A 24,479-nucleotide genomic window follows, 5' to 3' on the forward strand; every position below is an offset into this window, starting at 1 on the left:
TTTTATCATATTTTTGACCAGATCCTTCCTAACCTTCCAAGCTAGAAGTTTGCCTGCGTTTTCCCCGTATTCAAAGTGATCCAGCTTAGCAGCCTCCCATCTTTCTTTCACCCTTTTATTGATTACATCAGTCAACTGTTCCTTTAACCCTTCCAACTCTCGAAGGATCTCCCCCACAGGAGCGCCCCCTGAATTTATAATCCTAATTTCATTTTTTCTGATGTTCTGTTCCAGAGTCCTTATTTCCTGGTGGTATGCCCTCCTTCTCTTAGCCCCCAGAGCTCCCAACCTGCCTCGAAGGAAGGCCTTAGTTGTCTCCCAAACAATATCTAATTTGGCTGATCCTGTGTTATGCTCTATAAATACCTCGAGCTCCTGTTGAAGGGACTGCATTGCTTCCTGATCATACAAAACTGTACGGTCCAGCCTCCAGACTGAATCCACCACACAGGACACATTTTCCAGTTCTAAGGAAACCGCTGAATGATCAGACAAATGAACCCCTATATGTAACACCTCCTTCACATAGTCAATTAATCTTGCATCTAACAGGAAAAAGTCTATTCTGGATCTATGATTATATTTTTTGTTATAATATGTATATCCAAGCCCAGACCCGGCCCGCCTCCTCCAAATATCACAAAGCCCAAATTGTTCTATTATGTTTTTAACACTGGCCGCCATTTTACAATTTCCCTGGGCTCTGCTGTTAACGGATCTATCAAGCTTAGCATCCAATACAGTGTTAAAATCTCCAGCAAAAACTATATATCCTGAAAGCCCAGACATCTCATGTGTAAGTTCTAGCAGCGGAGTAACATCGTCTTGATTAGGGCCGTAGTAACCAATAATATTGTATAAAGAACCCAGTATCTTTAAAGTCACTATCAACCATCGCCCTTTCTCATCAGCTATGCTGTTCATTACCTGACAATCCAGCCCATATCTAATTATCACTAGTATTCCTTTAGTTACCCTAGTTTGTGGTGAGCTGAAAAAGTGCCTTATCCACCGCAGTCGACCCAAAAATTGTTTACACTCCTCCCCAGTTAAATGAGTCTCTTGAAGGATCATTATATTAGCTGGAGTGTCCCTTAAGTACTTCAAGATCCTGTCTCTTCTTGCTTTAACCCTTAAACCATTTACATTCCATGACACCCATCTCACTATTTGTGTTTTTACCCTCGCACTTTCAACCACATTTTGTCTTGAAGCTATAGGAATCCTATTGCGATAAGCTCCAATGTAAGTACATCATATGGGCCTATTCCTCTTGCATTTTTTATATGTGGTTGTTACACCTGTGAGACTTAGAGTGAGCTTCCTGCAAACGTTTTGCCTGTCTCCTCCATTTTTTCTGATCTCGTTTTGGTTGACCTTAGGACTCTGTGCATTTTACCACTAATAATCCATGTTAAAGTGCGTGTGCTCTCTCCTTTACACATGGTGAAATTGGCTTACACCCAATTGACACATTTAGTTTACTTGTAAGTCACTAGTAAAGGGGTATTACATGTCCCCAGAGCCTGTAAATTAAATGCTACTATTGGCCTGCAGCACTTTTGTTGCCAGTACCACCCATCTAAGAAGTCTTGAAAACACGTCTCAGGCCAGCCAGTGCAGGCTGTGGGTACAGTTTAACCTGCCATTTTGACCTGGCAAGATAAACCTCCCTTTTGAGCATATACAAGTCACCCCAAGGGTAGGCCCTAACAGCCCACAGGGCAGGATTCAGTGTATTATGAATTTGGACATGTACGTTCAACTTTTACATTTCCTGATAGTGAAAAACTCTTACATTTGTTTTTTCACTACTGCAAGGCCTGCCTCTCCCATATGATACGATTGGGTTAAGTTACTACATTAAATAAGTGATCACTTTCAAAAGGACCCGGTAGGAATATTGAGTTTGGTTTGTTTTTCCGGTTATTGGGTGGCTGCAACCTGTTTCCTGAGTCACATGACTAGATGTAGCTGGAAGTTGGTCTTCGTATACTACTTCCAGGCAGTCAGACAAAGGAGCATGGGTGTTGGCAGGATGAGCTATCTCTGCCTTGATGAGGGGGGAACGCTGTCTCCTACCACACTTAGACATACAAAGGCTCTACCTGGGCACACTCAAAGAGGGTTTGATACTAGTCTATTGTAACCCCAGACAAGCTGGGAGAAAGGAAATTCCAAACACCTTTGGGGGTGGAAACATCCAGAACCTTCTCTTTCTTCAAACTAGTCACCAGGAATAGAAATTGGACCCTCAGACCCAGCTCTTCAGTTCACCTAAGGAGCGACCAGCTGGCACTTTGTGCTTCTGCGGTACAAAAGGGGGTGGTGATGGACGGAGCATATGAATCAATCAAACACTCACACCCAGTCAAAAGATCTGGGTTTAATCCATCACCGTTCTTTAGCCCACTCTGCCACCCCAGTTCACGTCTGAGCATACCCTGCCACACTTATGGCGGCCAAAAGCGGTACAAAAGGGGGTGGTGATGGACGGAGCATCTGAATCAATCAAACACTCACACCCAGTCAAAAGATCTGGGTTTAATCCATCACCGTTCTTTAGCCCACTCTGCCACCCCAGTTCAGACATGGCTATATGCAAATCAGTCTGACCCTGTGCCTCATGGGAACAGTCCAGCCCGAACTGCCAAGCCATGTCTTCCCTGGACCGGAAACAAGCTTCCGAGGACCGGTTTCTGGCATTCCAGCCGTCTTCAGCCCGGCTTGCTTGAATCCAGTGGCAGAGTGAGCAAGGGACTCACGTCTGAGCATACCCTGTCACACTTATGGCGGCCAAAAGCGGTACAAAAGGGGGTGGTGATGGACGGAGCATCTGAATCAATCAAACACTCACACCCAGTCAAAAGATCTGGGTTTAATCCATCACCGTTCTTTAGCCCACTCTGCCACCCCAGTTCAGATATGGCTATATGCAAATCAGTCTGACCCTGTGCCTCATAGGAACAGTCCAGCCCGAAGTGCCAAGCCATGTTTTCCCTGGACCGGAAACAAGCTTCCGAGGACCGGTTTCTGGCATTCCAGCCGTCTTCAGCCCGGCTTGCTTGAATTCAGTGGCAGAGTGAGCACGGGACTCACGTCTGAGCATACCCTGCCACACTTATGGCGGCCAAAAGCGGTACAAAAGGGGGTGGTGAAGGACGGAGCATCTGAATCAATCAAACACTCGCACCCAGTCAAAAGATCTGGTTTAATCCATCACCGTTCTTTAGCCCACTCTGCCACCCCAGTTCAGACATGGCTATATGCAAATCAGTCTGACCCTGTACCTCATGGGAACAGTCTAGCCCGAACTGCCAAGCCATGTCTTCCCTGGACCGGAAACAAGCTTCTGAGGACCGGTTTCTGGCATTCCAGCCGTCTTCAGCCCGTCTTGCTTGAATCCAGTGGCAGAGTGAGCAAGGGACTCACGTCTGAGCATACCCTGCCACACTTATGGCGGCCAAAAGCGGTACAAAAGGGGGTGGTGATGGACGGAGCATCTGAATCAATCAAACACTCGCACCCAGTCAAAAGATCTGGTTTAATCCAACACCGTTCTTTAGCCCACTCTGCCACCCCAGTTCAGACATGGCTATATGCAAATCAGTCTGACCCTGTGCCTCATGGGAACAGTCCAGCCCGAACTGCCAAGCCATGTCTTCCCTGGACCGGAAACAAGCTTCCGAGGACCGGTTTCTGGCATTCCAGCCGTCTTCAGCCCGGCTTGCTTGAATCCAGTGGCAGAGTGAGCAAGGGACTCACGTCTGAGCATACCCTGCCACACTTATGGCGGCCAAAAGTGGTACAAAAGGGGGTGGTGATGGACGGAGCATCTGAATCAATCAAACACTCACACCCAGTCAAAAGATCTGGGTTTAATCCATTTCCGTTCTTTAGCCCACTCTGCCACCCCAGTTCAGACATGGCTATATGCAAATCAGTCTGACCCTGTGCCTCATGGGAACAGTCCAGCCCGAACTGCCAAGCCATGTCTTGGACCAGAAACAAGCTTCCGAGGACCGGTTTCTGGCATTCCAGCCGTCTTCAGCCCGGCTTGCTTGAATCCAGTGGCAAAGTGAGCAAGGGACTCACGTCTGAGCATACCCAGCCACACTTATGGCGGCCAAAAGCGGTACAAAAGGGGGTGGTGATGGACGGAGCATCTGAATCAATCAAACACTCACGCCCAGTCAAAAGATCTGGGTTTAATCCATTTCCGTTCTTTAGCCCACTCTGCCACCCCAGTTCAGACATGGCTATATGCAAATCAGTCTGACCCTGTGCCTCATGGGAACAGTCCAGCCCGAACTACCAAGCCATGTCTTGGACCAGAAACAAGCTTCCGAGGAGCGGTTTCTGGCATTCCAGCCGTCTTCAGCCCGGCTTGCTTGAATCCAGTGGCAAAGTGAGCAAGGGACTCACGTCTGAGCATACCCAGCCACACTTATGGCGGCCAAAAGCGGTACAAAAGGGGGTGGTGATGGACGGAGCATCTGAATCAATCAAACACTCACACCCAGTCAAAAGATCTGGGTTTAATCCATCACCGTTCTTTAGCCCACTCTGCCACCCCAGTTCAGACATGGCTATATGCAAATCAGTCTGACCCTGTGCCTCATGGGAACAGTCTAGCCCGAACTGCCAAGCCATGTCTTCCCTGGACCGGAAACAAGCTTCTGAGGACCGGTTTCTGGCATTCCAGCCGTCTTCAGCCCGGCTTGCTTGAATCCAGTGGCAGAGTGAGCAAGGGACTCACGTCTGAGCATACCCTGCCACACTTATGGCGGCCAAAAGCGGTACAAAAGGGGGTGGTGATGGACGGAGCATCTGAATCAATCAAACACTCGCACCCAGTCAAAAGATCTGGTTTAATCCATCACCGTTCTTTAGCCCACTCTGCCACCCCAGTTCAGACATGGCTATATGCAAATCAGTCTGACCCTGTGCCTCATGGGAACAGTCCAGCCCGAACTGCCAAGCCATGTCTTCCCTGGACCGGAAAGAAGCTTCCGAGGACCGGTTTCTGGCATTCCAGCCGTCTTCAGCCCGGCTTGCTTGAATCCAGTGGCAGAGTGAGCAAGGGACTCACGTCTGAGCATACCCTGCCACACTTATGGCGGCCAAAAGCGGTACAAAAGGGGGTGGTGATGGACGGAGCATCTGAATCAATCAAACACTCACACCCAGTCAAAAGATCTGGGTTTAATCCATCACCAATCTTTAGCCCACTCTGCCACCCCAGTTCAGACATGGCTATATGCAGATCAGTCTGACCCTGTGCCTCATGGGAACAGTCCAGCCCGAACTGCCAAGCCATGTCTTCCCTGGACCGGAAACAAGCTTTGTGCTTCTGGGCACTATTTTTACCTAAAACGTTGAAACTGCACATATCAGGTTTTACTGATTGGATAGTTCTCGTTTTGGTGTAAAATAACTTATTACATTTTAATCTATTTTTCTAAATTGGTGTGAAATTATTCTTGTGTTGTGTTTTCACATTATTACTGTTTGAAGTACTGCATATATTATGTACACATTACTGCTTTGTTAAACCTGACTGCTTTGCGCCAAGCGACCAGGGGTAAGCACAGATTGATTTAGGGTTTTCTTGTGTTTCAGCCTAACAGAGATTGAGGTTGCTGCTTAAGTAGGGTCTCACCGTTTCCATCCAGTAATTCAATTTCCAACAGTGGACAACACATTTTCCCCCAGGGACAAACTCTTATTCTTCACCTGGAGAATATCTGGGGGTGATTTGTTTCACTTCCTATTGTGAAAGGAATGTTACTCAAACCCTTGGCTAGGGTAGAGCTCTAAGCATTTCCATTGAAGTTTGTGAAAATCCACAAATGTGCATGGAACACCCTCTTCCCACTCCTTGAGAGGGAATTACAACAGCATATTCCGCCACACTCATGGGGGAGAAATCTGTCCAAGGAAATGCATTAATGCCCACCAGCAATCCATTACAGATTTCCTGGCATACCTTAAATGAGGGACTTTCAGCCATAAACTTATATCAATAGTCAATAATTATTTTGTGAATACGCCCCTGTGTGTTTTTATTTGTACTCGGCCTTTCATCCTTCCCACTACAATAAAAGATATTACTTGCGTACTAAGAGCACATATTTTAATATCTTGTTTGTCGAACCTGATAGAGCACTATGTATACTTTCAGGTACTGGTAGAAGACATTTTAACCAGAAGCAACTTTATTTCTAGGTTGAAAGACCAGAAAACAAAAGAGATGCCCGTAGGGTTGAATGGAAGATAGTTGTCAATGTTATATTTTTTCTTCTGCAAGTTACAATGAATGTTTTTTCTCAGTTATTTATTGGCTACAAAATTGGAATTGTTTGATTTTATCTTCTTCTTTTTGAGAAATAGCTTTTTTGTTGAAGAGGAACACAAACAGCTCTTTTACTTACACCACACAATCTGTTCGTAAGCAGATAGACACAGGCACCATTTCTCCATCCTATCTCAATATGTTTCTGCGTTAAATAGTTTCAGGTGATTCATTTAACACAATGTCTGCCTGGCACTCCACGGGGGAATAAGCTGCAATCATATTAGAAAATCCATACACAGAGTGGGATCGCATTGATACGGGATTTGCAACAATGTGCAAAAACCAATTCGTTTTTTACACACACAATGCTCTTTAGAATATTAGGTGGTGAAAATTCAAATGAAAGCCCATCAGATTTTCCTGAAGCCATTTAACACCTGGGAGGAGCATGGCGATTGTTCTGCGGATCATTCTGGCTAAGAACTGGAACAGTTCCCCCAGATTTTGGGTGTTGTGAAATACAAAGCGTGAAAACATTTCCACGAAAGATACATTAAATATTCAGAAACAGCATTAGAGTCTCTTTGGTGTTTCATTATCTGGTACTGCTGGTTACCTGCAGAACCTTGAGTATCCAAAGGGAATTGGTGCTGCGTGGCAGGTTATTTATTTGCCTTTTGTGTGCTTTCAAAGACTCCCCTTGTTGAGAAAGAGTGATCTGCTCGCCATTGTTTCACTCGTGTCCGCTGTCAGCTATCCTTATGCTTTTAGACATTAACCTTGTGATGCACTTAACATGCTGTTTCCTGGCGCTATGACATTCTTAAGGTCTCCATTTGTCTGTACATTTACACCCACGCATCATAACCATGTAAAGCATCGCTCTAATTCATGAAACTTTGAAGAATTGTAAACAAAGAGATATCCAAGCATAAAGCTATTCCAATTATGGTTGACTGTTGATTGACATGTTGCACGCGAAAAGAGGCTTGTAGGAAAAGGGGGCTTAATGACTGGTGTGTGTTATGCTCAGCGTCAGTGCTTAATTTGCAAAATAAGTACCAGGGCACTGACCAGGAGGCCCCTGCAGTTTGCAGCACCCATTGCCCTTGTAACCGCTGCCTAACTGTACCAAAACAACTACTAACCATCTCTCTCAAATGCAAGTGCAGTTTACTCCAGGTCCCCATGGCTAAAGGAATGGCTCTGGAGGCAGGTATGAGAAATTTTTAATGTGTATTATATTCATAAATAACCGTCATTCTGCTCATCTCTAAATTAGATGAGCAGCGCCACTATGTGGCTGACTGTCAGAAGTGCAGTGTTGAATGAAGTGAATTGGAAACCAGAAACCACTGGCCCAAATTAAGCACTGATAATAGCATTGAGTGTAATATGCATATTGCGTACTCTACAGAGCCTCCAGGGAATTGTGCATAAGGTAGAGGCATGAACCAGCAGCTGCGTCCAAAGATGACCTGGGGCCCGATTAGGACTTTCCTGGTGCAGCACCGGATCCAGCCTGCAGCTGCACCGCCAAAGCCGTGGTCAGACCCCCAACCAGATTAGGAGTTTCCTCCTGTCTGGTGGGATTTATTTCTGATGTCCCACGGCGGTGCCCTGAAAATGGGCACGGTAATGGGCATGCCAAAAACAGTTCCTGCACAGCATGGACTGAAAAGTCCATGCCTTGCAGGAACTGCTGTGCATGCACACAAGGGGGCACATGTGCCCCCCAGTCTGCATCCACAGGGCGTGAGGCACCAGCAGGCCCTGTCGGCCCCCTTTGTTTCCTCTCTGCCACGGTTTTCATGGTGTGGTCGGAGGGCAGTCCTGCCAAGCATATTACTGCCTTCTGACTGCCGCAACACTGCCAGGGAACGGCGGTTTCCTTGCGGCTGCGGCAGGGCTATGGTGGCCCCACTGCCCATATCGTAACAGGGCACTCAGCAGACCTCCACCGCAGCACCCCTGCCAGACGGGCGGACTCGTAATTGGGGCGCTAGTGTGCAAAGAGGGCCTACCTTCTCTATCTGTATTGCACGCGCAGCAATATTGATGCAGAAGTTCACCCTCTGTACCTCCTGTGTTTTTTAAATGGCTCCTTGCTCCTCTTTGCACATGATGGTATCAGACTACTGCCTTTGACTTATATATTTTTCTTGCTAAAACCTTACAGTAGTTAGTAGGGATAATGGGGGTGGGTTCATAAGGCTCAGTTTTGGGGGTTTCTTTTGTCTGCTTTTATATAGCAGGAACTCGACCCGAAGGTATTGGAGCACTTTACATGAGCACCAGTTACGTTACACCAGGACACATTCATTTTTGTAGGCAATGGAAATTAAGTGATTTGCCCAGGTTCACAGGATGCTGAGCCGACGACGTAATTCGAACCTTGTTCCCCAATGCCTAAGTCGGCACCTCTGGCCGTCACGCCACATCCTCTCTCCTCTCCACTCTCCCATGAGAAACAAAGAGTGTAAAGCAGGAGAATTCCCTGTTTCAACAAACTTCCCTCTCTGTGTTAATTTGATAGTGAAAGCACGAATTTTCAGGAGTGGATCTTCTCCAGTAAAGTTTCTCAGTTAGAGTGTGCGTTAGATTCCTTGTGAAAGCGACCCGGACCACAGCAAATATTTAGCAAGCTTAATAAAAGGCTGACCCTTCCCTAGAAATTTCACCTTTTCAGAAGCATGTCCTGATAAAACGTTGCTCTTTGTTCCTACCGAACATGCCAAGTCTGCCCTCTTTCGTCACACCTGTGCCTGCAGCAAGGCAAAAAGACGTCATCGGAAGTGATTTACCATCACGCAGGCAGTGCCACAGTCCGCCCGCAATAGGCCCTAGTCTAGTGCAACAAAAGTAGTGGGCCCCAAACCTCTGTTTGGACTTTTTGACTGAGAAATACCGCATTATACCCAAGGTTCCCCTGTATCCATGGCAGGATCGCCTTTGGTAATTCCCATTAGTTTCTTTACAGCGACGTCTGTAGTCACACCCTGTCAGTGGCAGAAAATAAACACGTCGTATTGAGCAATTTATTTATTTCCCGAAGTAATGTGAACTCTGGTGATGTGACTTTAAAAGTAGACATGGTATATAGTCGATTTAATGCTGACATCACATTTTCACTTTTTCCTGAAGTGAGTAAGAACACAATAGACATACTTCATTAGCGTGTATTGTGAATAGGCTTACAGGCCATGTTTTCTAAAACTTTGGATTGTCGGCAAAAGAGACAAAACAGTGGCTCGTTGCCCCCTCCTCCCCCTAGTGAGGGGCTTTAATGCCAAAGAACGAGGGAGCACCCCCCTAACAACTACCATAACCAAATCATGCACAGTCTGATTGCATCTAATCCAAAGGCAGGCACAGCATGCCGTGTTAAGAGGAAAACGCATTGCGACTTTAGCTCCAAAGACTCACCCCCACTGTGCTTGTGTGCATTCCAGAGGCACAAAGAAGCAGCTTGGGAAAGGACTTAAAGACTTGCTTTTGATGGTAGTGCAGGTTTTTAGCCCTATGGATTCTCCATGCACCGGCGAAACCGCCTCCTTAAAGTCCTTCATTTATAACACAAAAACGTGGAGCGTGAACGTGAGCAAAGGGTCCTAAAGTGGTGCAAATAGGGTTAATCGATGCATGTCTTTCCCGCCGTGTCACTCGTCTGCAGTTTTCAGCGAAGGAATATGCAGTTGGATGAAGAAAATGTAGTTTCTGGATATATCACAAACCACGCAATGCTCAGCTATGGAGATGGGCCATAAACATCACAACTTGTGTTACCTGGATACAGTGCATCTTTATATCTGCAGCCCCACAGTCGCTATTATCCATACATGCGCATCAACAAGCAGCAGAAACAATGCATTAAGCACAATTAAGGAAATTACAAACTGTTTGGTACTAAAATTCAAATCAAACCATGGGCCCGTGTAGCAGTAGAAAACTACATCTGACGATTTAAAAACATAATTTTTCAAGATTTACAAATAGTAAAAAAAATTCTAAACGGCAGAAACATTGTGCACACATTTTCATTAGAGTACGGCTGAACAGTGTAGCATTTTTTCAGTGAGCCATACATTTCTGCAGCCCCACAGTTGCTATTGTCCATACATGCGCATCAACAAGCAGCAGGAACAATGCATTAAACACAATTAAGGAAACAACAAACTGGTTGGTACTAAAATTGAAATCAAACCATGGGCACGTCTAGCAGTAGAAAACTACATCTGACGGTTTAAAAAAATATATTTTCAACATTTACAAATAGTAAAAAAAATATAAATGCCAGAAACACTGTGCACACATTTTCATTAGAGTAGGTCAGAACTGCGTTGCATTTTTTCAGTGAACCATAAATGGCCCAAATAATCAATCTAACAGTCGCAGCTCTGAGCACTTTTTGTAAACTGAATTTGTTGGTAGTCACGAATGTGTTCTTATGTCTAACACCCTGGCATGGACAAATGCAGGCGTTTGTATTCTTAGTCTCTCTGTGAAATATAAAACATTAACAATTGTGTCCTCTTCTCCTACACACCCTTTCTGAGCTTAACAGGAGCTCATGGGAACAATCACAACAATGCTAGCCACCTTACCTTCAGAAAAGAACCTGAAGTGTCCCACCTTTGGAAACCTCCACACACATACTCATTCTTGGCAAGAATCAACTTAAAAGGAATCAGTTGACAGTGCAAATGTGAATATTCTCTTTTATCCATAATTGTATCAACTCGTTAAGTAAATGGCAATTAAGGCTAGGGCTGTATGATGCATTACTGACTTAAATCAACCAGCTGCCTTCGATGCTAAATCATGATAAATATTATTTAGACCATTGTTACTTGTGCCATTATTATCATTTTACAGTGAGAGCAGGATCACTGCCCCAGACTATGAATTGTATTACCTGGCTGCACAACTGGTAAGGGTGACCAAGTCAAGAGCGGCCCTCCGCTTGTGCTGAGCGTAGGTGCCCCAACATGCACCAAATGGTTACTGTTGATTTGCCACCTTGTAGTGTAGTTCCTATTATCCCAATAGGCTCTGCGCATTGGAATAATACCTTCAATAGTATAGGCCTAGACCAGACGTTAACTAGGTCTACTACTGTCGATATTAGACTTAAAGTTTTGGGTTTGCCAGCTAGCTCAGAGTTCACTAGAAACTTTCTCGAATAGGCAAGGAGGAGTTGAACCTCCCTGGATAGACAAGAAGGGATTTAGTTTCTGACAACCATAGAACATGACAACTTTGCTCTCCCCTAATCAAGAGTGTATCTCTAGAGTCGTGTGAAAACAAAAGACGACTTATTTTACTCAGTCAGTACGTGCATTCTTAGTCTCACCAGATTGTAGAGAAAAGGAAGAGACGGGCGTGTTCAATAAAAGATGTTATTTATTGATCAGTCTCTTTTCTCATACAAGAGAAATGGATCGATATTATTGCAATACTTATGGTTAAGTAAAGTGCATACATTAAAAGCAGAAGTATAAAATAATACTGTAAAAACATTGATATGGTTTCTAAGCCATATGATGGTTTAAAATGGATAAAATAGATACATACACATATACATTTGACTAATCGTACTCAACTGGTGTTTCTAACTACGCCTACCCCAGATGTACCTGACCTAAGCCTAATACGTGGGCGGGAATAGAAAGTAGCAGTTTAAGTTAAGTTTGTTTTGCCAAGTGACTGACTAAAGAATTCTCTGCAAGGGGTTATTCAGTTCTGTACCTGGAATCTAGGATGAATGAGGGATGGTATCTCTCGTCTCTGGTCTCGATATTCCAGGCTGCCTGCGAGGGCTACCCGGAAGCGCCGGAGCTGGATTTCTCGGCAGGAGAAAGCAGCGTCTCGTTCTCAGCGCGTCAGGAAGGCGGGGCTGCGCCAGCGGGGTCTGCTCTGCTCTGGGCTTCGGCAAGTCTGGCTGCTCCGATCTCGTCACCACCGCGTGTGTTTGCATAGGGCAATATCGGTAATATTTATACCTTTAAGGTGCCGAGATTGACGTAAGGATGGACATAGATAAGTCAATAAGGATGTCATACGTCCTGGTCGTTAGCACATTCTTTTGCTGAGGTTCTCGGTGAAATCAAAACAATGGCCGCAGGGTTTTTCCCAGGTTGTCATAGGTTTGATTTGTTTTGAGAACTCCGTATGCCTTATCAGGGGCTGGAGGAATATCGCTTGTCTAATTAGATGGCAAGCGTTATGACCTAATCAGATAACACGTTCCTGTGCCGTAGTGTGGCTTAATCAGATAACGGTTCCTGCATCATGGGGGCTTTCTGCATCACGGGATGGCTGCTAGTTAACTTGTTAACCAGAATAGGGTCAGGAATAGGGGGATCGATACAGAACCTATAGGAATACATCACACCCACTCCACGCTAACTATGGACATATTTACGAATCTATGCATAGTAAAACATAGTGTAGAGTATCGTGTATACCTTACCACCCCAAAATACATAAAATGCATTTTGAAATTATCAAATATACGGAAAAAACAGTCACATGTAATATATGCACTCAAGCCGTAGAATAATGCTAAAGTAATCACGCATATCTATACATTATCACTAATTTGTATATGAGAATTTACACATGAAATGGCTCTTAATACAGAAAAAAGGTTCGAGACCATTCCATCACAGAATAAAATAATTATGAACATACCAGCGGGCAGCTAATGTCTATTAAGTATCTAAAAATAGAAATTTTAGTTCTCTAAGAATAGTTCTTACTTTAAGCAGAAGATAAGTGTCCCGAAAAATATGTAGAAATATTTTGGGGCTGCTGAAAAAAAATTGCTGTCCGTGAACTGGAGGGAAAATTGTTCATGGTATTTTGCTATTCTAGCTGAAGGCCAAATTCAGGGAACGCCGTGTGCGAGCTTGCTCAAAATTCTCTATTTCTGCTCTGGTGAGAACATCATATCATTTAGACTGTCGAAAAAGCTGTCAACAGCTTCCTGGGAGAGTTCCACTAACTCGGAAAAGGATGTAACCATGCATTCGTGCGCATGATTGTCTCCATTGACGTTTTGATTAGAATTGCTGACAGAAGGTCGTACCTGATCAATGCTGCTTTCATCTTGAACTTCACTACCCCTTAATCGTAGTGGTGAAGCTCCACGAATGCCGTCATCAGGATTGGTAGCCGTTGAGGGCAGCACAAAGCATGAGCCTTTATTGGACTCAACAATGTTTCTGCATCCATTGGCGCATCCGATTGTAGCGTCAGACAGGTGTCTAACACGCATTCTTCTCCGCATAGCAAGCACCTTAATACAGGTAAAACACATCGTTGCCACATTGGTCGAAATGAAAGAAACCAAGTCATGTTCAGGTCTCTAAGCCGGGATAGTCCCAGGATTTTTGATATCCGGTCCCGGTATCCAATGGCTAGGATTGTTTCTTCCCTTGTCGCAGGTGTTTTGTCTGTGACATGGTTTGCCATAACGAAATATAAGGACTAGGAATAGGATTCCTGCAATTAGTCCCAAAATGAGGGGAAGTCCGCCAAAAATCGAATGGACGAAATCTGGAAAAATACCCAGTATGGCTTTGAATGGTGTTAATGCCATCGAAAATACTGTCTTAAATACTTTTGAGACTCCACTGGTATCAGAAATATTTAAGATTTCATTCAGGATTTCTGCGAAATGTATGGGGGAATTAGTTGATAACAATGAGTGAATCTCTGCAGTCGTCCTTGCGACTAGGAGATCATACGTTTCTTTTGATGACGTGAGCCTGGTCGGCGTCTGAAGAAGCACTGTTTTCATTCTGCTTAAAGTATCTATTCGAATAGAAGTAATTTTCAAGTTGGGCCATGCCCTTGCCTCCCTGTCTGGAAGGGAGCTGGGGAACAATAAGCGTCCACAGCACTTGACCTTCGCAGTCGTAGTTACGAGATAAGGAGTCCCGGGCATAAGACTACAGCATCTGCGGTCCACAATTAGAACGTAACTCCCATTATAGAGTCTTTGAAAGAATGGTTCTATCTCTGTTGCAGGTGCGCCTAGCTGGTGACATGAAAGGTTATTTGAGTTCCCTTCACAGGCTCCATGCAAACTAATTCCATTACACAGAAGTGTACCGCTCAGTGACATCGCACAATTATTGCCACTAAGAAACACTTTCTGTCCTTTATTACTGACACATGCATGTGAATAGGGCAAGTTCCATGTTGTTTTAATGTACCCTTTTCCCAATTTTTCGTACATGCCAGCCTGTATATATTTTTGGCAGTATTGAAACCTGAAGGTAGATATTGGAATATTAATTATCCCATGTATTATCCATTCACTGACAGGTCGTTCTGACATTGTCACTGGTAATCTCTCGAGTTTCTCAATGCTCAGGATTGTATAATCAGCACCCTTTTGTGCCATACTGATTTGTTTATCAGTAAGGTTAAAGATATTGAATAGTGACGTTGTGTTGATTAAACGCCAAGGCACATAGCCTGAACGCAGATTTTGTAACGTCCAGCCAAGCTGTATAATAGAACGCAATTGGGACTGACCGTGTTGTAACAACAGTAAGTCTTGCGATAATATGTCGATTGCTGAAGACACAATGCTGTCCAGAGAAAAAATTCTGGAGGACAGAGTCATTAACCCATTGTCCACTACAGAAAGTGATTTTTCCAAATTAATACGATCAATTTCCCGTATACTTTCTGCTGTCTCAATTTGAGTCACCTTCCAGGCCTCGTTGTATGCTGCATATACAGAGGCTGCTATGAAACGTTTCTGACGCTGTTTGCGCGGTCCCATAATGAAATCATGCAAGTCAGCACCATCAGTAAGTAAAGTTAGGTGTTGCTTAATTTCTGCCAGTGTGGAAGTTTGTAGCCACTGAAGGCATAATTTGCCCACACTGTAGGTGGTTATTATCCCTGGGTGTTGTCTTTGGGAATATCTAGGGTCTGGCCTGGTCATTTTGAACCCCTGTGTTTTGTTCAGGAATCTGTCTTGACAGTTATTAGTATCTGTGGGCCAGATCAACCACTTTTTCCAATCAGGATGTGTTCTGTTTTGGTTTAATACATAATTTACGTCTATCTCTTCATCTGTAGAGCTATTGCTGTTCATTGTTGGTTTTGGGATAGACGGTTTATTTAAGTCTTTGATTTTGGCTAGGCCAAGACAGGTAGTTTGTTGAACAGTGTCATTTAAAAATATAATTTGTTCTGGGATCATGCAGGCTCTAAACAAAGATTCTATACCCTGTACTTGCCATTCTTTTGTACCCCAAACACTCTTTACTTCAACATTTTTGTCCCAATAATCAAAACCAAAAGTATTCATTTGTTCAAAGAATGAGTCTGAATATATCAATTTCGTGTTTGTTATCATGGTCTTTGTCCCTGTCTTATTTGACAATTTGAAATAAAATGTTTCAGCATTACTTGAGTTGAAACCTGAAAAGTATGAATATTTGTCATAAACGGTTCTTGAGCTTCCTTTTGGAGGGGTTGCACAATGTTCCCATTGATTATAATTTAAAACATTTCTAGGTTGTGCAGATCTATGTAGAAAATGGTTACCATAGTGGTTATAACAGTACATACTATCATAATTTGTCGAACCCTGCAAATAATCATGTTTGGTAAATTTAGCAGACATCACTAAGTCAGACATCATATTATTTATACTTTCAAAGTCCCAATCATCAGCAAATGAGCTTGGTTTAACAAAGTCACTCAACGAGATCTTAATTTGGTGTGGATATTTCAGGATTTCAACCGGACCATAAATTTCGTAGTCAGTGTTGTCCCATGCTACCCCACCCGGTATAGGATTGGCTGTGAAGTTGACTGAAGAAAGTTCTCTTTTCTCGACGTGTGAAGATGTGTGTGGTTTGAGGATCATGTTGATTTTCTGACTTGCTGTGTCCATTTTAGCATATTTTCCCTCAATGAAGCGTCCCAAAGTTAGTACCATGATGAGCCAAAGTATGAGGATAAATGCACCAAAACCCACCCAAAATTCAATCCATGGAGAAATCAGATATGTTTCTTTCAGTTGTTTCAAAAGTACTTTAACTTTATCTTTAAAGGTTTTTGTTGATGGCTGTGTTTTTGATTCAGTGAAGCCTTCAGAGGAATCATCGAAGTTTATGAAGTAGCCGGATGCAGTTCTGTCAATTGTTCCAATTGCTTCAGGATTACTGTTTCTTGCGTAGTCGTTTGTTACTTCATTATAGATTGGTGTGTCTCTGCTAAATGTTTTTATTTGGGTTTTCAGAGGTCTAAGTTCCATTGCATTGTTGCATAGTCCTTGTTGTAGTTCTGTAGGCGTTTCGAATGTGATTAGCCTCTTAGATTGAACCTCTGTGTTTGTAGCAAATCTTGGTGTTCTACTACTTTTCGGGAGTCCACTTGGCCTACTATTTGTTATCGGCCACATGATTGTGGTTTTACCAGGTCGATGGATACAACTCGGTTCTCCTTTTTACCATCAAGCGGCGGTAGTACAACTGATCTTGTACCGTTGATAGACAAGACAGGAACTGCTTTTCTGTAAGAAGGCCCAAATTCCTTCTTTACCGCGATCTTTTCTCTGACTAGATCCCCGACTTTTGGAATCCAGACAGGTCTTGCTGGGACAGGTGGTGGTTCTTCAGTGGTTGTTGGCTGCTGTTTCAATTTTATGTTGCTCAGGTCTTTTCTTGTTTCGTTTAAGTCCTGCAAAATAGCCAAACGATCTTTGATATCAAAGCTTTTTTCCTTCACCACTGAAGTCTGACTGTCGAGGTCTAAGACTAACATCCTAGTTCCAAACAATAATTCGTACGGACTGAATCCCTTCAGAGAATTTCTTGGCAGGTTATTTAGACTACGTTGGACACTTATTAGATGTTTGACCCACCCAGCTCCCGAACCTAATATCCTTTCTGTTATAGATAGCTTTATGCCTTGGTTTTTTCTTTACACCATCCCGTATCCCTCAGGAAGGAAGTGAGAAGAGTCCCGCTGTGCTATGCTCATTTGGCCCTGTTTCCACTCAGGCTGGAGGGCTAGAGTGAAAACAATGGTCAAACGTAGCATGCTTCTAGCGTATATGCCATTTAGACTCGCAAATCTTTGTATAACAGTCCAGACGTCAGCCGAGCGCTGGTGATCTACATTATAAGTGGAAACTAGCCTGTATATGTTAATCGGATGCTTTGCTTTTTACTGTTGATCTTTTCTTTGAGTGAAACGACACGGTATTACACCGTTTCTCTCACCACTGCGATTTCTGTTACAGTTTGGGCAGTTCTTTACGAACATGGTATGATGCAGGCTCATGCCTGGCCACCAGTACCTTGATTGTAATTCTTCCAGAGAATCTTTTAGTTTGAGGTGTCTGAGACCCTCGCCCATATGTGCGTCTGCTATTAACAAGGTTCTCCTGTCCATGTTTGGAATCACTCTATCCCCCACTCCAGGGATTCGAGCAAAAGGGACGGAGTTTGCATCGATTATGTATGTATAATTGAGTGGATAGTTGATCGGTAGCGCTGAGCAGTCGCCTTTTGATGACGTTTTCACCGCCAGCAATGTTTCACCGTCAATAAACTTCACTGTATGCTTTTTTCGAGCTACGGAAGCCGATTTAGTTGCTACCGCTGTGGCTGTCTCAGCCAATGAATTCCCTGCAACGTGAACGCCATCACGCTGATGACTCAGTGTATGTATCACGTGAGTCTTTGGTAGTTCTTTTTGTAACAGAACTATTTGTTCCCAAAGCAGTTTTTGCTTTATTGTTGCACCTGTGTCATCTTTGTAACCGTTTTGAATCCATGTCTGCAAATCGTTGTTATATGATTTGACGCAGTAATATGAATCGGACACTATAAGTGTCGGGAATTCGCGATCCGCATTATCTAGCGCCATTTTTAATGCTATTATTTCAGTCTGTTGTTCTGAATTAGTTTCTACTGAGTGTGTTTTTGTTAATAGAGGTCTTAGATTACCTCCGCGCCACACTTCTTTTGTAATCTCACATGTGGGGTTGTATGCTTGTTCTCCCCAAACGGAGGGTTGAGCATGTCCGTCTGTATAGATTACACAAGCGTATTGTCGTAAGGGCAGAATGTCGATTGGCAGAGGGAATGTTCTTTCATATTCTAGATTTTTCAATTCCTTTAGTTCTGGATCAAAGTAGTAGTATACTTTGTCCGTTGTAATTGAATTCACCCATTGTATCCATTCCGGATTCAATGTTGTTGTTGGTAAATTACACGGTGTTGTTAATGCCTCAAAGGCTGATTCTGCTGTTCTGACTGTGATGTGTCTACCGTCCGCTTGATCTTTTTCTCTAGCTATTGCGGTTTGAACTGCATGAACAATGTTTTCTTTAATGCTGAATTTTTTTTCAGCTTCTGTGTACAAGTGTGATTTGAATGCAATTGGTACCTTTTCTCCCTCATTATAGGTCAGGTATGTGAATCCGCATCTTCCTGGGATGACTCGAATCACAAGATTGCGTGTGTTATCACGTGTTTCTAATTTTGTTTTAATTAACATGTCTGTTTGTAAGGATCTCAGAATTTCTGTGTGTATTTGAGTCCAATTGGTTCTTTTAAAATCTGATTTTATTAGATCATAAAGGGGTTTGACCCTTTCTGCGTAATTTGCAATGTATGTTCTTCCGAAATTTAGGAAGCCTAGAATTGACTGTAGGTTTTTTAGTGTTCTAGGTGCTTGGAGTACGGCACATTTCTCTAGGAAATTGTCAGCCAGGCTTTTGCCTTCACTTGATAATTCATATCCTAAGAACAGAACTGTTAGATGGGCAATTCTCGATTTTTTAAAGTTGAATTTGTAACCCTCTGCTGCGAACCCAAGTATTATGGTGTTCACTCTCTTCAAGTGAGTATCCAAGTCATCATCTGTTAGGTATATGTCATCGACATAAGATAATGCTTCGTCATCATATGTTTGTAGTAACTCTGTTACTCTCGCTGAGAATACCCCATGGCTATTCTTGTACCCCTGGGCTAACCGACAGAATTGTTTTTGAGTGCCATTTATTGAGAACGCAGACAAATATCTGCTCTCTGGTGCTATGTTTTGACAAAAGAATCCATTAGAGATGTCTAATGTTGTTTTGTATTTTTTGCGCACTATGTTATTCATTAGTGCAGCACTATGCGAGTTTTGTACTGCAAAAGTTTTGCAACATGAGTTAAGGTGTCGGTAATCCAAAACTAGACGATATGAATTGTCTGGTTTGGAGACCGGAAACAAAGGGTTGTTCATTTGTGAGGTGCAAGTTTCAATCATCCCCTGGTATTCTAGTTGATCTAGGATTTCTTTTACCTGTTTTTTAGCTTCTTGCTTAATTGGGTACTGTCTTTGTGCAGTAGGTTGTGATTTTAACTGGATTTTGTGAGGAGGAGAGTCCTCATCCCATCCTACATGATTTTTATATAAAGCAGGAGCTAGAGCTACTGCCCACTTTCTGGCAAGTGTATATTTTTTATGAATTGGGATATGATTTGAGAAGGCAGGCATAATTATTTCTTCGCCATGAGGGCACTCCCTGACAAACTCTGGTGGCCAGTCTTTTTCAGCTAGAAGGATGTCATAGCCCTTGGAGAGATTATCCAAAAATAGTCACCTTATTTTTCTAGTCTTATCCCCTTCTATACGTAAAGTTATTTCATATATTTTGTGAGGTTTGCTAACTCTGGTGTCTGCAGTTTCCACTTGAAGATATTCATTCGTGTCCACTGTCTCCAGAAGATTCATAAGGACTTTGCGAGCTACGCTCACTTCTGCTGCGCTGTCTAGCATTGTCTGAGCCCATTCTCCGTTTTTCAGTTGTGTCCTCAGTATTCTCGGCATTGTTAACTACTTTAATACTGGCTACCTTCTTTTTTGGAAATTGTATTTTCTTTTTTAGATGAGCAGATTCCTTGTCTTTGGACTTGGCGTGCTCTTCTCTTTGTTCTGATCCTCCTCTTCTTTCCGATTTCTGTGAGGAAGTCTGAAAAGATTGAGAGGGACGTGTATCAAAATCTTGATATCTATCAGGCTTCTTTATATTATCCCTATTTCTAAGGTTATATTTTTTCCCAGAGGGGTCACTTTGGGGTGACCTGTGTCTTTGGTTCGGAGATTTTTCTCTCCGCCGAGGAGACCTTCCTCTGGACTGGAATTTCTTTTCTTTAGGATTGGATTGTTTGTTTCCATCCCAGCTCTTTTTTTGTGATGTTGAATTATTATTAAAAAATATTTTTTCAGGACTTTCAATCAGTTTTGGTTTTACTGGTATTCCACCTAAACTATCTCTACCTAGTTCCTGATAGGATTTTTCTATAATTCTGGCAATTTCAGCTGGTTGGTCTGCTATATCTGTCTCCTTTAACCTCTGGCGGATCGCCACGTTTGCTGCTTCTCCCTTTATGTTGGCTAATAATATAGCCGAGACCTGCTTGAAGTCTTTTAGTAATTTCATACCAAGAGTTAAAGCGGGTTCTGGACCGTATTCGTCTTGAATTTGTTTTAGCACATCTGGTATTACCGAAATGGATGGAACACCGTGCGTTTTTGTGTAGATGGAAGCAAAGACTGTACCCCAAGTGTCACAGTCCTCCACGTGTGGTGCGATTCCCATTGGAAGACAGATAGTCAGAATCCTGTGTTTCTCTAACGGGGTGGTGTCTGGAAACACCGCCTCTATTTGGGTGATTTTTTGTGCTAACCAGAATGGTATTTGTTCCCGTTTAGCTGGTACTTTGCCTAGGCAGGACTGTATGTTCTGTGGTGTAATTTTATTTGTGTTCCCCTGATGAGGGGTCAGCTGTGGAATTTTAACTGCTGGTTGAATTGTTGAATTACATATTGGACTAATTGTCTATGTATTTTTATTAATTGTTTTAGTTGTACTAAAAGGTTTGCTGCAGACATCCCATCGATGTCTGGATGTGGTGTGTATCCGGCTAGAACCGGCCACGTTGCTCCTGGTATACCTAATGGACCTAGCCTGGTGATGTGATTATTATGTTTTAGGGCGCCATTAAATAAGAGCAGATGCTCTTGAAATTTAAGAGGTACTTCCACCTCCTCGAAAGGAGTGTACTCATTAGGAGGTTCCTCTGTTTTGTAATAGTGGAAGACCTTTGTTACAGCATTTGCTGCTGGAAAGTGTATCCATGAATAGAATACCTCTGTCTGCCGATATTCGTGTGCCTCAATTACGAATATGACTGTGCCACCTCTAGGTGTCAGTCCATTTTCTATAAGTTTTAAAGTTATAGATTTTCTTATGTTGACCGCGATGAGTATTATCTCCGGGTCAGCGTCTTGCAGTGCATTATCAGCTGCTGCGAGTTCAGTTACTATTCTAACTGCCTCTCTTTCTCCTTCAGTGTCTGACATTGTACTGTCCAGAAGGTTATTTAGTTTGTTTGCAGATCAGGTTCTTATGGAAACAAAGATTAGATGCACAATATTTTGGAACAGTGTATCCTTCAACGTTGACTAAACCAAGGACCATACATAGGAGTTTCCTCCTGCGAGGTTTGGCGGATATTACCTTTCACCCACTCCAGACGTCTTTGGAGTATTATGGGAAAAAAGGGGTCTGAGTGAAAAAGCACGACTGAGTTACTCTAAATGTCTTACGTTAGTTTTATCGCCTATCCAAACGCGTTGGGCGCCATGTAGTGTAGTTCCTATTATCCCAATAGGCTCTGCGCATTGGAATAATACCTTCAATAGTATAGGCCTAGACCAGACGTTAACTAGGTCTACTACTGTCGATATTAGACTTAAAGTTTTGGGTTTGCCAGCTAGCTCAGAGTTCACTAGAAACTTTCTCGAATAGGCAAGGAGGAGTTGAACCTCCCTGGATAGACAAGAAGGGATTTAGTTTCTGACAACCATAGAACATGACAACTTTGCTCTCCCCTAATCAAGAGTGTATCTCTAGAGTCGTGTGAAAACAAAAGACGACTTATTTTACTCAGTCAGTACGTGCATTCTTAGTCTCACCAGATTGTAGAGAAAAGGAAGAGACGGGCGTGTTCAATAAAAGATGTTATTTATTGATCAGTCTCTTTTCTCATACAAGAGAAATGGATCGATATTATTGCAATACTTATGGTTAAGTAAAGTGCATACATTAAAAGCAAAAGTATAAAATAATACTGTAAAAACATTGATATGGTTTCTAAGCCATATGATGGTTTAAAATGGATAAAATAGATACATACACATATACATTTGACTAATCGTACTCAACTGGTGTTTCTAACTACGCCTACCCCAGATGTACCTGACCTAAGCCTAATACGTGGGCGGGAATAGAAAGTAGCAGTTTAAGTTAAGTTTGTTTTGCCAAGTGACTGACTAAAGAATTCTCTGCAAGGGGTTATTCAGTTCTGTACCTGGAATCTAGGATGAATGAGGGATGGTATCTCTCGTCTCTGGTCTCGATATTCCAGGCTGCCTGCGAGGGCTACCCGGAAGCGCCGGAGCTGGATTTCTCGGCAGGAGAAAGCAGCGTCTCGTTCTCAGCGCGTCAGGAAGGCGGGGCTGCGCCAGCGGGGTCTGCTCTTCTCTGGGCTTCGGCAAGTCTGGCTGCTCCGATCTCGTCACCACCGCGTGTGTTTGCATAGGGCAATATCGGTAATATTTATACCTTTAAGGTGCCGAGATTGACGCAAGGATGGACATAGATACGTCAATAAGGATGTCATACGACCTGGTCGTTAGCACATTCTTTTGCTGAAGTTCTCGGTGAAATCAAAACAATGGCCGCAGGGTTTTTCCCAGGTTGTCATAGGTTTGATTTGTTTTGAGAACTCCGTATGCCTTATCAGGGGCTGGAGGAATATCGCTTGTCTAATTAGATGGCAAGCGTTATGACCTAATCAGATAACACGTTCCTGTGCCGTAGTGTGGCTTAATCAGATAACGGTTCCTGCATCATGGGGGCTTTCTGCATCACGGGATGGCTGCTAGTTAACTTGTTAACCAGAATAGGGTCAGGAATAGGGGGATCGATACAGAACCTATAGGAATACATCACAACCTTATAGGTAAATCCCAAGACACTACACCCAATATTCTAGCCCATACTCTTAAATACGCCCGGTGTAGGGCACTCCAAAGCACACACTTGAAATGTCCCTATGCCCCTGTAATGTTGTAGAATGTGCCGGGCCACTAGGATCGGCGCAGTAAGGGTGCAGATGGGAGGAGAGCAGGGAAGCGGAACAGGAGGAGCTAAGAGAGACAGTAAGGGGCAGGGAAAGGAAGAAGGCAGACGTATGAAAAATAAAGCTCCCACCGTTCTCCATATATTGCGTCAGTGTTGTCTGTTCCAGTGTCGCGTCACTAAAGCCCCAGACCTCCAGCTGGTGGCCGTATTTGTCCTTTATCCTGGAGGAAACTGGAGGGGGCTGCAGGACTGGGAGGAGGATCGGACTTTGAACTATGGGTGGCTTATTTGAGGACACTTTGCTCAGGTCATTTCAGGGCCTTATTGACACTTCATCATTTCCTAATACATGGAGCAATTCCCGCTATGATTCAGGCACAGTGGCACAAGGATGAAGGAGCCTCTGGTCCAGGAAGCACTACAGATCATATACATCATGACTGGCAGGGTCAAGGCCATGGGCATAGTTTTAGGAGATGTCTTTGGGGTGCTACACCGCCCCACTCCCGCAATACATTTATTGTCCGATAAGTTGTAGGGAACATGTGCTTTCAGTCCGGTCTTGTGAGATGTCAGTTGGATTTCAGAAGGAATATTTACATATACACAGACAAAAACACACACACACACTCTCTCACAATCTTGTGTTTGCTCTCTTATTACTCCTACCAATCTGCATTCCTCTTCCTTTCCACTGCCTCTTAGGTCCCTCTCATGCACCCTGCTGTTCTTATAATGTATTTAAACTTTATTTGCCAGTCTGGTTGTTGCAAGATCTGAAGCTAACCCCTCCCCCCCAACCTTACTGACCAAGCTACACCCATCGTCAAGGCTGTCACCCTGCTTTACAGGAAAAATTTTGTAACAAGCTAAAGGGAACTTTGGGCACTCACAAAATCGATGGGCGTAAGACATTAAAACTTCGATTTCAGACAAAGACTGGGGCTCTATTCTGAAAATCATCCAGGGCACCTTTTGAAATGCTAGTTTTAAGGT

The sequence above is a fragment of the Lissotriton helveticus genome, chromosome 3_1, assembly GCF_964261635.1.
Source record: "Lissotriton helveticus chromosome 3_1, aLisHel1.1, whole genome shotgun sequence".
Taxonomy (NCBI): Eukaryota; Metazoa; Chordata; class Amphibia; order Caudata; family Salamandridae; genus Lissotriton; species Lissotriton helveticus.